The 14,253-nt window shown below is 43.7% G+C and overlaps 1 protein-coding gene across 24 annotated transcripts in view; it reads left to right on the top strand.

Annotated features, from left to right (window-relative positions):
- Positions 1–5,170: 5,170 nt before the first annotated feature.
- The window catches only part of Ktn1 (kinectin 1), an 85,587-nt gene continuing 76,504 nt past the window's right edge, over positions 5,171–14,253 (top strand). For 12 of the 24 annotated variants that reach the window (XM_052191672.1, XM_052191669.1, XM_052191652.1 and 9 more), the window contains exon 1: positions 5,174–5,311. The gene's annotated coding sequence lies outside the window, so the exon portion shown is untranslated. Of the gene's footprint in view, positions 5,312–14,253 lie in introns of all 24 variants that reach the window. The other 12 variants (XM_052191667.1, XM_052191660.1, XM_052191663.1 and 9 more) reach the window with 3 other exon arrangements.

The raw sequence follows: 14,253 nt of genomic DNA, 5'->3' as shown, positions 1-14,253 counted from the left end.
GGACTGTAGCCTGCCTGGGCAAGCATCAACTAGTAATCTACTATACAGGCCACAGATCTCATTGGAATAAGCTTTTATCTATCTTGGACTCTTTGTAATGTTGCTAGAGACATTATAATTCTTATATACATACCATTGCTTAAGGAGAGAGGATACAAGAAGCATGTTTAACAGCCTGTGCTTTTGCGCAACACTATATCCAGTGTTGGTTTTGTTTTTTGAGATGTCTATCTAAATAGCCTTGGCTGTCTTAGAACTCACTATGAAGACTAGGCTGACCCTGAAATCACAGAGTTCTTTGCTACCACACATAGCTAACACCCAACGTTTTTATGTAGTTTTATGGATACAGACTTTATAGGATGGGCCATCTCTCCATCTCTCTAGACTTCCATAACTTATTAATTTTATGGATAGATAATTTGATTACATTCATGCCTGTGTACCAAATACATGCCTGGTGCCAGCAAAGGCAAAAAACTTCCCTGAATTGGAGTTACAGATGATTGTGAGTCCATACTTTTAACCACTCTAGTCTTTGTGTTTACAACACAAGCATGAGGAACTGAGTTTAGATCTAGTACTCACATAAATCTGGGTGTGGTATACATACCTCTGACCCTAGTGTGGTGGATTCTGGGTTTCTTGGGTAGCCAATCCAGCCAAAATGTTAAGCTCCAGGTTCAAGGAAAGACCCTGTCTCAAATAACAAGGTGGAGACATGATTGAAGAAGGAATCCTGAAGTCCTTCTCTAGTCACACACATACACACACACACACACACACACACACACATGAGAGAGAGAGAGAGAGAGAGAGAGAGAGAGGAAACAGAGACAGAGATAGAAGAAAGATATATATATAGAGAAAGAAACATTGATAGAGATAATATATGTGTATTATCTCTCTCTCTCTCTCTATATATATATATATATATATAGATATATATATCTATATATATATCTATATATATATATATAGAGAGAGAGAGAGAGAGAGAGCAGAAAAGAGGGATAAAAGCCAGGTGGTAGCGGTGCATATCTTCAATCCTCAGGAGGCAGAGGCAGAGGCAGAGGCAGGTGGATCTCTGTGAGTTCAAGTTTAGCCTGGTCTACCAAGATTTCCAGGACAGCCAGGGTTACACACAGAGACCCTGTTTCAAAAAAACCAGAGCTGCCGGGCGGTGGTGGCGCATGCCTGTAATCCCAGCACTCTGGGAGGCAGAGGCAGGTGGATTTCTGAGTTCGAGGCCAGCCTGGTCTATAGAGTGAGCTCCAGGACAGCCAGGGCTATACAGAGAAACCCTGTCTCGAGAAAAAACCAAATCCAAAAAAACAAAAAACAAAAAACAAAAACAAAAAAACCCGAGTCAAGGGAATAGGCTCTGGGGGTGGGGAGCAGGGCAATACAGAGATGAAATGAGCTGCAGTGTAACCTCCAGCACTTTCCCATCAAGTTGCCTCCAAGGAAGCATTGCTGTCATTAAATGTATTCAAGCCACTGACTTGAATGGGAACAAAAAGAGAGTGAAGGGGCAACCCTATTTTATCTTCAAACATTTTCTCCCTGGGGTTCAAAGGAGGTTTGAGTGTCATCAAGGATGTACTTTGAAATGTAGGGATGGATTCTACCCGACATGGATAATAAGATCCATTCTACAGCAAATGTACTGCATATTCTCAGAGTTTGCGAAAATGAGTTGGTCAACTGACCCGTTTTTCCCCTCTAGGATTGAGGGATTCCCTGGGATATGATTCCATGAAAAAACCAATAAAGTCTCAGACACAAGCTCACATGGGTGGGCGATTGTCTCATAACCCAGTTATGAGAGAATTGATCAGGGGTTAGGTGTTACTAACAGAGATTTATGACCCCCAAATCAGAAGAGCATACTCCTCTTGTATTGTTTGATGGTTTTAGAAAAAAAAAAAAAGGACAAGATGGAGGCTGTAGGTTTCTGTGCAAGTAAGTAGATGTCTCCTGGTAGATGACCTCCTTTCATTGGAATGGAGACCTCGAAATCTACAAATATCAGAAGCATTGTAGCGGGGTGGTGGTGGCGCACACCTTTAATCCCAGTGCTTGGGAGGCAGAGGCAGGTGGATTTCTGAGTTCGAGGCCAGCCTGGTCTCCAGAGTGAGTTCCAGGACAGCTAGGGCTACACAGAGAAACCCTGTCTCAAACAGACAAACAAACAAACAAACAAACAAACAAAAGCATTGTGTGGCTGTGTGCCTGTGCGCGCATGCGCACATACCCCGCCACTCTTTCGTTTCTGCTTCTGCTTCTGCTCTTCAGGGGCCTGAGCTCTTGTGTGCTCTATCTGCAATTGGCAGCTCTTTGGACCCTATCTTGCCCCTTGTAGAGCAAGATCCCAGTGCTGCAAGCCACCATCTCCCCTGCACATCCCTGGAAATGGGTCTTTAACAGCCATTTCCCATCACTCCACCGCGTTAGCTACTTCTGGTAAATACTTCGGGCCTTAGCTGTAGCATGAGTCTTTCTGCTGGGAAGTGGGTTCCCATCTCAGATCGCCAAGCTGTCTTGTATTTCAGAAAAGTCACGTGATTGAAGTCAAAGCAAGAGGAGCTTTTCAAGAACCGATCAGTGGTGTCACATGACGGGAGAGGTTCTACCAAATGAACTCCAAGATGCTTTGTGGCCAGGAACGTCACTGTTCACTTTGCTAAGGAGTGCTGCAGAATCCCGCTGTGGGTATAGAAGCAACGATAGGACGGGTATCCGCTAGGTAGTGGGTATTTAGTGGGTATTAGTTTCGGACAAGGGACTGAGGTGCATATTTTACATATCAGAGCAGACCTGGCCTCCAAGTTCTCTCAGCATCCCTCAGTCCCTACCAAAACTTGGCATAATGTTAATTCTGTCACCTCCGAGAGAGCCCTCCTAGATTCAATAGGGACATAGGAGTGGTAAAAGACTGTGTGACCCTCTTTGTTATACAAGCCTTTGCATTCCACATTCCTTTTTCCTCCCAGTCCCTTTCCTGCATTCCACATTCTTGAGAGGATTACCTAAGAAAGGGCAACGCGTCGTCGTTGTCGCTGATGCACCAGCCCCTCAGGATAAGAGCTGGCGATCTGCAGCTGAAGTTTCTGAGAACCTTCTTACTCTTTTATTGAGAAGAAGGCAGGCCTGACGCCCTCCCTTCCAGTCCTGTGAGCTGCGTTACTTCTCTGCCTATCCCTGCCTTCCCTGAGCTGGCTGAGGCAGGTACGATCTCTTACTCAGATGCTCCTCCGATCTCTATAGAACTCCCCAATTCTGGGAAGCCTACAAGGTCAAAATAGGAATAGGCAGGCCTCTCTTCATCTCTCGATGTATTGCACGTCTTTAAATCTTTTCCAAACTCCATTAAGAAGGAAATTGCTACATGCTAAAAGCAGTAAACTGTGCTTTTGTCAAATGTGGGGGGAGGGGAGAAACGGTCTTTAGGGAGCTAGCTACATTATACCTTAGAGTTTTCAATAAGGTTTAATTTTTGATTGTTTTAAGAGATAACTCAGATGCTGAGTGCTATCCCTTTTAGCAAGTTAGTTGTGGGTTTCAGGCGACATGGTTGGGTAGTGAGCAGCAGTCACAGTTAATTATAACTTAGGTTAATTATATGTGTTAACTATAGTTAATTATGTTACATTTTACTATACTTCAAAACTTAGAGGCTTGGTTTAAATCCCAATAGGGCTTGCCATGTGTAACATATCTAGTAAATCTTCTTGTTTTGATGTGAGCAATTAGAAAGCTTACAAAGAATGAAGCATCCAGCTGCTCCCCTTTGAAAAGTCAAAAGTTCATCCAGAATAGACGTGGTTGGTGCTTTTATACTTCTGCATTGACTTTAAGCAGAAAGACATTTGGAGAACTGTTTCCTTAAAGACCATGTTACTGTGTAACTTACAACCAAACCTAAGTATCATTTATATGTAAATAATGGAGTCCTTTTCCTAAAGTCTGATAGACAAAAAATAATTCTAACTGGAAACATTAGGGGGATATAGAATCAGTAGGGGGAGCAACTGCAGAGTTGTTTGTAAGCTAGTCAAGAAACTTTAAATTCCATCACAGAAATGATATAGTTCCATTTTGTATTAAGCCACTAATGGGCCTCACTTCCCAACAAAGCCAAATCTCCCACTCACAGGCTCAGGAGACAGCAGCTCAGAAATAATGTTTTATTATTATTATTATTATTATTTTGTTTTTGTTTTTCCTGGTCTTGGAGCCGCTGAGTGCTGAGTAATATGAGAAAGAAAAAGAGCAAGCTCCTTGGGTTAAAATCTGATAGAATGTAGCCTTAGAGAAAAGTGGTGACTGGACACTGGTGGAATTCTCAACACCTCATCGGGCTGCTGCTACAGATGCTTCAGTTTTCATTTCTGCTTTAAAGAGCTCTGAAAAGCTCGGGCAGAAATCATTCGAACACAGATAGATGCGCAGCATTCTTGTAGCCAGCCTATAATGAAGACATTCTGTTAATGTTGAGACTTATCTGATGCTCAAATCCTTAAGGACTGCCCCTGGGTAATTGTGCGTCTGATTCTATATCTCTACCCCACACTCCAGAAGCGTGCCAAGCATTTGGTAACTTTTGAGGAGAGCTTAGAGTATGTTCTGGGTAGTGAGTGGCATTGTCTGAGAGAGTAATAAAACACTGAAAAGCAACACCGGAGAAAAGCTTCCATCCTCGCAGCGAAGAGCAGAGACGCCGGGATTCTGCTCAATCCCTCTTAGCACTGCCGTTTCTAGTTATTTACCCTTGCTCAAGGAATGGGCAGCAGCCAGCGAGCACTGCAACCTTAAAATATTTGCACACTACTTATTTAGGTCGGTCTCTAATAATCACTCGTTTTGCGGATTTCGGAGGAGAAATCCAACCGTGTGAGTGAGTGTGTGTATGTGTGTGTGTTGTGTGTTGTGTGTGCGTGTCGTGGGCCAAATGGTACTTTTGTGCGAGGGTCACGTGAGACCAAGGCCACTTGAGGGAGGCAGAGTAGCGTTGAGTGGATGAAGGGATTCCGCAGGGACTTCCAGGCTGAGGGGTGACGTCTCTGCAGAACAGCGTGGGGCATCTCGAGGCCGCGGGCTGCGCGGAGCTGTCCCTTTAAGGGGCCGGTCTCCCGGCCCCGCTGGCCGCGACGCCCGGACGTGCGGAGCCGCCCCGCCCCGAAGCCGCCGTTTCCTGCGGGGCGGCGCGACGGCTCCTGAGCTACTGCGGCGGGGCCTCGGAGCGCGCGGACCCGGAGGTAGAGCTCGCGCCGCCCTGTCGTCACGGCCTGGTTCCCGGCTGCGCAGGGTGAGGAGCAGGGCCCGGGACTCCCGTGCGCTCGGGCGCGGGGCAGGGGGCGCGCTCGCGGGGTAGGCCTCGGCACGGGGGTCGCAGCGTGCAGTGGCCGCCCAGGCCGCGCCGCCGCTGGCCCGCTCTGAGGATCCGCCTGCGGGTTCCGGATCCAGGGTTCGGGTTCGGCGATTTCCCCGCGGCCCCCAGGTCCGACCCCTGCTCCGCGAGTGGCCCGAGCTCCCGGGCCATCTCCTCCGAGGGTGAGGTCGGCCCGCTCGGGCCGGGCCGCGGGGTGACCGAGGAGCCTATTTTTAGCTGGGCTCGCAGGCCCCGGGGCGGGCTGGCGGATTAAGGCTCTGATGAGGGTGACCGGAGGGAGCGCCTCTCCTCGGGCGCCCTGGGCCCGGGCTGGGCCACGCGTGCGCCATGCTGGAGCGGCTCTCCCCTCGCTTGTCCCGGAGCGCGGCCCCTCCCACCACCCGGTTCTTGGGGTTCGGGGAAACCCTGCGAAGTTCTCCCTCTCTCCCAGGGGCGTGTCCGCTTCGGTGCCCAACAATGGAATTTGGGGCGTCCCGGATCTGGCCGCGTTCGGGGTTAGGAAGCAGAGTCCGGCCATCCGAGACCGGGCGTGGGGAGCAGCGTCCTCTTTTGTCCCGCTGCCTCTCGGTTTAGGTTAAAAAGTGTGCTGTTAGTGTCTTCGGGTCGTTCTGCGAGGAGGCGGAAACCGGGATTCTAAGGGGGGGGGGGGTGCTCGCTGCTAGACGTGGATTCCTTAGCAGCAATGTGAATAAGCATACCTTCAAAAGCTGCAGCTGAACAGTTCAGAGTTTTGGAGTGTTTTGAGAAATTTACACATCCACACCCAGGTAAAGAGGAACACCCCAAAGGTGAACTAGACATTGAGTTGTGTAGCAGGTGACTTAGGGGTGATTTAACTTTTTGCCTGGATTAGGTTGCACTTTTTTTCTCCCCTCACCTGCAAGCAATAGCAACAGTAGCTCCAGTGTGGGTAAAAGCATTTGGTGATGAGACCTTAGATAATCTTTCCATGACCTGCTCTGGAGCACTCCGGCTGACCTGTATTCTGTATGGTCCACGGCAGCCTTTCATATCTGATGTATTGCTTGATAAATAAGCCTCTTCCCCATTCCATCTTTCTTTTAGAGACCTTACACGGAATAGCTGGGCTTAATTATGTAGGTTCTTTTCCCATGCTAACCCTGAGTTAGAAATGTCTCTCAATTTTGTAGCCCTCAGTAGACATAAATGTCTTAATTATCAGGTGCATTAGAGAATAAGGTGTTCTACATTACAGAGACATACACTCAAATATATCAGGAAAATTCTTCAAGTGTATTAAACACTTTAATATCTTAAGGTATACCCAGTATATAACCCTTTCTTGATTCATTGTCAGCATTATGAAAAGCCATTGGTTTGTTTTATTGCATTGGTATATTTCTGTGACCTCCCTAAGTGTTAGCAACCTCTTTCTCTGATAGTTTCCCCTAAACAAACAAAATCTAATACATAAAAGCAAAATCCACACAAAACCCTCAACGCTGAGCAGTTTACAGTTTTGCTAGTTTGTAGGTTTTAATCTCTTTTGTTAGTTTTTTATAAAGACCTAGCAAGTAGAGCCTGGTGTGGTGGTGCACGCCTGTAGTCCCAGCACTTGGGAGGCAGAGGCAGGCGGATTTCTGAGTTTGAGGCCAGCCTAGTCTATATAGTGAGTTCCTGGACAGCCAGGGCTACACAGAGAAACCCTGTCACGAAAAAAACAAACAAACAAAACAAAAAACAAAACCAAAAAGGACCTAGCAAGTAAAGGTGTATTTTATGAGGCTTGACTTCTAAAGGACCCATGTTAAGATACTGCTGGTCAATTTTTAGCGGGACTTTTACTTGAACCCTTTGGAGGATGTATTGTTTTTCCAGAGGGGACACACTGGGACAAGCCAAGAAGCTTGAGAATGCCATATATACTTTTGACACCTCTAGCCCTTGAATACATTTTTACCTGCATGCCTACTGTGCTTTTTTTGATGGCAAATTTTTAATTAAAAAGATTTTCAAAATTTTGTAAAAAATGAATAAATTCATTGGTTCCAGGAGAGTTTGTTGTAGGAATCTGACCTCAGGTGTAATAAGGAATTGCAGGAGGTTGGGGGTAGGGGGGTGCTTTTCAGGGGTTTGAGAGTAACCTCTTAGGTGTGTGGTTTCAAAGTCCCTTGAAGGCAAATCCAGAGTATCCCTAGAGACCAGAAGTACCTGTCCAAAAGTCACAATGATGCTCCTGTAGAAGTGGACTGCATCCCATGTCTTTGCTGCTGCAGTTCTAAGGAACTCTAGGGTGTACTGATGAAAAAGATACAGTGTATGTGTAAGCAGCTGGGGAAATGGGTTTAAGACTATGAACTATCTTTCTTATAAATAGAAACTTGGGAAATTTAAGGTGCCATGAACCAAAGGGTTTGAATTAACTATGCCATCACTGATGTCTAGAAGAGGAAAGTATTAATTTACAAGTGTATGTCAAGTGGATGAATTGGTGCTGACAGCTTAAATTGCTTTTAAGTCTTTTCAGTTAAAAAAAAGTGCTGTTGGTCATGATGGTGTCTTCAATCACTCCTGAGGCAGAGGCGGGTAGATCTCTGACAGTAAGACCGAAATAAAAATAAGAAGGGTTGTGAGCTTTAGCCTTTAAACTATCTCCCCTTCACCCCTTTCCGAGGGTCTAGTCTCTATCATAGAGATTATTTGCATCCCTATATTCACTCACTATATCAAAGAATTGGAATCGACCTAGTTGTCCGCTACTGGATGAGTGCATAATGAAAATTAGGTCTCTCTATAAAAGACAGTACTATTCAGCTCTAAAGATAAATGATGTAAAGAAATTTGTAGGAAAATGGACAGACTTGGAATGTATGCTAGTATTCAAGGCCCCACAATCTCAGGAATGAACTGAATGCTCTCTCCTATAAGTGGAGTCCAAACAATTGTATCTGTGGAAATGTAGGCTAATGTATATGCAGGCATGGTAAACATGAGGAAAAGAGAAGAAGAAAGGCTAAATCTAAGGACGAGGAAGGGCTGAGTGCAGGTGTTAGGTGAGTTTGGTGCTTATAAGACATGATTGAGGTTATAAGGCCAATTGCTTTTCTTGTTCTAATTCTGTCATGGATATTTTTGTTTTGTTTTTGATGGTGGATACGTGCATAAAATATATTTGATACTGAAACTGTAAAATTTAAAGTAAACTTCACAACTTCCATTTCAAAATGTCAATACTAACTATAGAAGTTCATCAAGTTATATAGACTTTGGCTCAGGTTAATTTCGGCATTTGATATCTTTATTTGAAAATTTTTAAAACATGTTAAAAGTTGATAAAATAAATTAATAAACCCTTTGGAACTACAAAGAAAGGGGCTGACTGAATAGCTCTGACCTGTGTGTTTCTGCCACTGCCTCTTGAGCAGTATACCTGACTCCTATGGGCTTTTAATTGCTTTTGTATTCAAACTTTTATTTAAAAAGAGTAATTTTGGTAGAGATTCTGATTGGAAATGTAACATTCCCAGGAAATGTATATATAATGCTCAACTCTAAAAAGTCATGCTCTACTACTATACATATCATTTACCCAACCCCCAACATTGAGACTTGACTCCCTGCCCCAAATGTAGCCCAGGCTGGCCTGATTTTGCAACCTCCCTCCCTTCTTCCCAGTATGGGATTATATATATATGCCATGACAACTGATTTTTCTTTTAACCTGCATGTTTAAGGCAGTGTCTGGCTTATAATAGGTGCTAAGAAGCTGTCAAATGAATTCAGCCTGTATCTTGCAGTTCCTTTCCATTGGTGGATGCTGCATTCTGGATACGGAATAGTTTGTTCCTTTCCTAGGCATTTTCAGAGAACCCAAGAGAGTGCCAGGGAGCCTCTGGAAACCTTTTGGTAGAGGGAATGATGTTATACTGTGGTGGAGACTGAGTTACTCACTCCATATAATTAAGACCATTGGTTAATTAAAAAGTTACTTAAAACAAGGACTTAAAAAACATATGTATCGCTGGGTGGTGGTGGTGCATGCCTGTAATCCCAGCACTCTGGGAGGCAGAGGCAGGCGGATTTCTGAGTTCGAGGCCAGCCTGGTTTACAGAGTGAGTTCCAGGACAGCCAGGGCTATACAGAGAAACCCTGTCTCGAAAAAAACAAATACAAAAAAACCAAAAAAAAAAAAAAAAAAAAAAAAAAAAAACCAAAAAAACCCAAAACATATGTATCTTAGTTAGGTGTAATGGCATCTGCCTTTAATCCCAGCAATTTATAGGGATCTGGATGAAGAGAAGAGGCAGGTAGATCTGAGTTTGAGGTTAGCCTAGTAGTCTACATAGTGAGTTCCAGGACAGCCAGAGCTACATAGTGAGATTTTATCTCAAAAAAGTCAAAACCCGGGCTGCCGAGAAAGGTGGCTCAGTGGTTAAGAGCACTGACTGCTCTTTCAGAGGTGCTGAGTTCAAATCCCAGCAACCACATGGTGGCTCATAACCATCTGTAATGAGATCTGATGCCCTCTTCTTTTGTGTCTGAAGACAGCTACAGTGTACTTATATATAATAAATAAGTCATTAAAAAAAAAGCCAAAACCCAGACTGCACCAAGACAAAACATACACATTCAGTATTTGTATTTAAGGCATTTAACATTAATCCATACTTGTATCTTTTTTATTTAGACTAATGAGTTTTCTTAAAATAGGGATTTCTTGATTTTCCTTCCAGAGATTGTATTCTAAAAGCATTTGCTATGGCTTCTAATACTGGTTTCTTTAAAGTAGAATGAAAATGTTGGACACTCAAAATCCTGGTGTTTTCCAGTCCTTCAAAAGGTCTTGGTTTTATTTTCCTACATTTAGCTTTTGTCAGATATTAGTCATATCTTTTTCAGAAGAGGGAAATGCCAGTGCATTCAGGAGTTGGTCAAGGTAGCGCCATCATGAGGTAGCGCCATTGTGAGGTAGCACCATCTTCAGTAGAATTGATAGTAGGCCTAGGTCTTCACTGCTAAGGAGAAGGAGGCTACTTGTCCACATTTCCTTCCTTTTTTCTTTTTCTTTTTCTTTTCTTTTTCCTTTCTTTTTCCTTTCCTTTCTTTTCTTTCTATTTTATTTTTTAACTGTTTTCTTTCTTTTCAGAGGGGGTACTGGTGTTTGAATCCAGTGACTGCAAGCTACTACTAAGCTACAGCCCCAGCACATTTCTCTGTTTTGATCTCAGGAGATGTGTGACTTTAGTAGTTTTCTGAGATTCAGTGAGAACATTGTCTCTCAGGACACACATTCATATGCTACATGTTCACTGGGAAATGTGGAGCAGTTCTTTACTCTTACCCAGGTACCAGGCGGGTGGCCGTGGAAGCAGTGATTCTCTGGGTGCTGAAGGAGACCTGCAGGCTTTAGGCCTTGGTGTTAACACTGAGAGTTATGAAAGTTCTCTGTCCTGTTCCTGAACTGCACTCCTCCCTCCTCCTCCTCTTCTTCTCCTCCTCCTCCTTCTTCTTTTCTTCTTCTTCTCTTCTTCTTCTCTTCTTCTTTTCTTCTTCTTCTTCTTCTTCCTCTTCCTCCTCCTCCTCTTCTTCTTTCTTTTTCTTTTTCTTTTCTTTTCTTTTTTTTTTTTTTTTTTTTTTTTTGGTTTGGTTTTGGTTTTTCGAGACAGGGTTTCTCTGTGTAGCCCTGGCTGTCCTGGAACTCACTCTAGACCAGGCTGGCCTCGAACTCAGAAATCCGCCTGCCTTTGCCTCCCAGAGTGCTGGGATTATAGGCGTGAGCCACCACCGTCTGGCTAGTTTTTTTTAAAGTAAAGAAAAATATTCTCTCTCTCTCTCTCTCTCTCTCTCTCTCTCTCTCTCTGTGTGTGTGTGTATGTAGTGATTTTTTTTTAATTTATGGAATATTGCAAAATAGAAACATAGTTATTATTTTGGGCTCCTTTTTATTTACAAAATTACCTTGTCAGTGGTTGCTCTCTAGTACTTGTATATATATTGGTTTGCTTGGAAGGCAAGGATGTCCTTTGACATATACAGGAACTCATTTTCTGTACCAGGCCTGCCTCCAACTCCCTGTACACCCTCCAGTGGTGGTGGTGGTATAGGCATGCGCCTTCATACCCATGCTCTTGAGCCTGTTTCAACCACTTATTAGTTTTGAAATTTGGATTGCTTTTCATTATTTCCTTCCTTCCCTCCCTCCCTCCCTCCTCCTTCCCTTCCTTTCGTCTTTCCTTCAACTGGGTTTTCTGTGTAGCCCTGGTTGTCCTAGACTTTGCTCTGTAGATCAGACTGGCTACAAATTCACAGAGATCCCTCTGCCTCTGCCTCCTGAGTGCTAGGGAGCCACCACCACCACTGTACTTTTTGTTTTTATTTTGTGGAAATCCTAATTCATATTTATTAAGTCACTTTTTTATATTAACTGCTTTTCTTTAGTGTGTGTCTTAGTAAGGGTTTCTACTACTGTTGTAAAATACCATGATCAAACTCAGAGGGGAGGAAAGGGTTTATTTTTGAATGTAAATGAAGATATGACTTTTTCTAGGTTTGGTTGAGGAGGTTTTTATTGTAGACTAGAGGGAGAAAGCATCTAGAGGCATCTGGAAGAGTTCAGGCTGAACATGGCCATCAGGGTAAGGAAGTGCTTGGAGGAGCCACAGGTACTGAGTGAGTGAGACCTAACAGTTTCAGCTGTCAAGGAAGTCGGTGCAGAAATTCAGCAGGAACCTGGCAGCAGGAGCTGATGCAGAGGTCGTGGAGGGTGCTGCGTACTGCCTGCTCCCCAAGGCTTGCTCAGCCTGTTGTCTTATTTATTTATTTATTCCCTTGCCCCTTCCCATTCTCCTTATTTTTCGGGGCCGGCTCAGTCCAGACCCTGCTTGTTCCAGCATGCTTGTGAGCCACCATTTGGTTGCTGGGATTTGAACTCATGACCTTCGGAAGAATGTTTGGTGCTCTTAACCGCTGAGCCATCTCACCAGCCACCAGCCTGCCTTCTTCTTCTTTTTTTATTTTATTTTATTTTTTGGAGACAGGGTTTCTCTGTATAGCCCTGGCTGTCCTGGAACTCACTTTGTAGACCAGGCTGGCCTCAAACTCAGAAATCCGCCTGCCTCTGCCTCCTAGAGTGCTGGGATTACAGGTGTGTGTGCCACCACCGTCTGGCCTCCAGCCTGCCTTCTTAATAGCACACATGATCAGTAGCCCAGGAATGGGTTTGTCTACAGGGCTATCTGGTGTGGATATTTTCTCAGTTGAGGTTTCTTTTTGCAAAATGGCTCTTGGATCTCTCAAATTTGACATAAAACTATCCTGCATACTGTTCATGAATGTGACATTTCCATGCACAGATATGGCATCTTTGATCATATGCATGCTCCTGTTACCTCATGCCCCTCTGTCCCTCCCTGTGTTGCCCTTCTTATTTTCCTGTTTTTCTTCCTGTATTCTACAAAGGAGAAAATACTTGATACTTGATGTGTCTGGTTTATTCCACTTAACATGGTTGTCTCTAGTTCCATCTATGTCCTCCAGATGAGGTGATTTTCTTCTTTATTGCTGAATGAATTCCCTGCTGATATTTACCATGTTTTCTTTATCAGTTGGTGGGCACCTGAGTTGATTCCATAAACTTGGCTGTTATCGATATTGGTGCAGTGAGCATATTGATATATAATCATCCTTACTGTGCTGCTTTCAATTCCTTTAATATTTACTTAAGGATATGCTAGTTCTGTATTTTTAGCTTTTTAGGGTCTCATATACAGATTTCCAAAGTGGCTCCGCCATGTCTCCACTAACAATATATAGTGCGCCTTTCCCCAGCACCCGGCAGGAGCTTTTGGGTTTTTTTGTTTTGTTTTATTTTGTTTTAGGTTATTGACTAAGTTCTGGATGTTAATCCTCTGTTCAATGAGTAGTCTGTAGAGATTTCTTTGTTTTTTAGCTGTCTTTTCCACTGTTCCCTTGTTGTATAGAGCATTTTATTTGACACAATCTCATTTGTCACTTACTAGTTCTCCTTGAGCAGTTGATAGAATGTAATGGTCAGCCTGTGCCTGTGTGTGTGTGTTGATGTGTTCTCTGTTAGCAGTTTCAGAGTTACAGGTCCTTGGCTTGTTTCAAGTGGATTTTCAGATAGAGTGATTGGCTGTCTGGTTTTCCTAACGTAGAAGAAGGCTGCCTTTCTCCAGTCTGTGTGCACCATTGCCGACCATTCGCTGTGGATGCTCGGGTGGTTCTGACGCCTTAAACTGGCTCCACCGTGTTTGTTTGTTCATTTGTTCTTTCTTTCTTTCTTTTTTTTTTTGGATTTGGTTTTTGGAGACAGGGTTTCTCTGTGTAGCCCTGGCTGTCCTGGAACTCACTCTGTAGACCAGGCTGGCCTCAAACTCAGAAATCCGCCTGCCTCTGCCTCCCAGAGTGCTAGGATTACAGGCGTGCACCACCACTGCCCGGCCTCTTTCTTTTTTAATAAGTAAATAATTATGAATTTATAATATAAAAATTTATAATATATTAAAATATATAGAATTTATAATATTATAATTTATGATATAAAATTATATTATTATAAATAATGGTGGCTCACAACCATGAAGACAGCTGCAGTATACTCATATACATATATAATAAATCTTAAAAAAAGAAAAAAAGAACAGCTGGAAGCCAGGCAGTTGTGACGAATGCCTTTTTCTTTTCTTTTCTTTTTTTTTTTTTTTTGGTTTTTTGGAGACAGGGTTTCTCTGTGTAGCCCTGGTTGTCCTGGAACTCACTCTGTAGAAGACCAGGCTGGCCTCGAACTCAGAAATCCGCCTGCCTCTGTCTCCTAGAGTGCTGGGATTACAGGCGTGCGCCACCACCACCCGGCTTCTTTTCTTTTTTAATGTATAGGA

This window comes from Apodemus sylvaticus, chromosome 8 (genome assembly GCF_947179515.1).
Source record: "Apodemus sylvaticus chromosome 8, mApoSyl1.1, whole genome shotgun sequence".
NCBI lineage: Eukaryota > Metazoa > Chordata > Mammalia > Rodentia > Muridae > Apodemus > Apodemus sylvaticus.
This window is presented reverse-complemented; position numbering and strand designations above follow the sequence as displayed.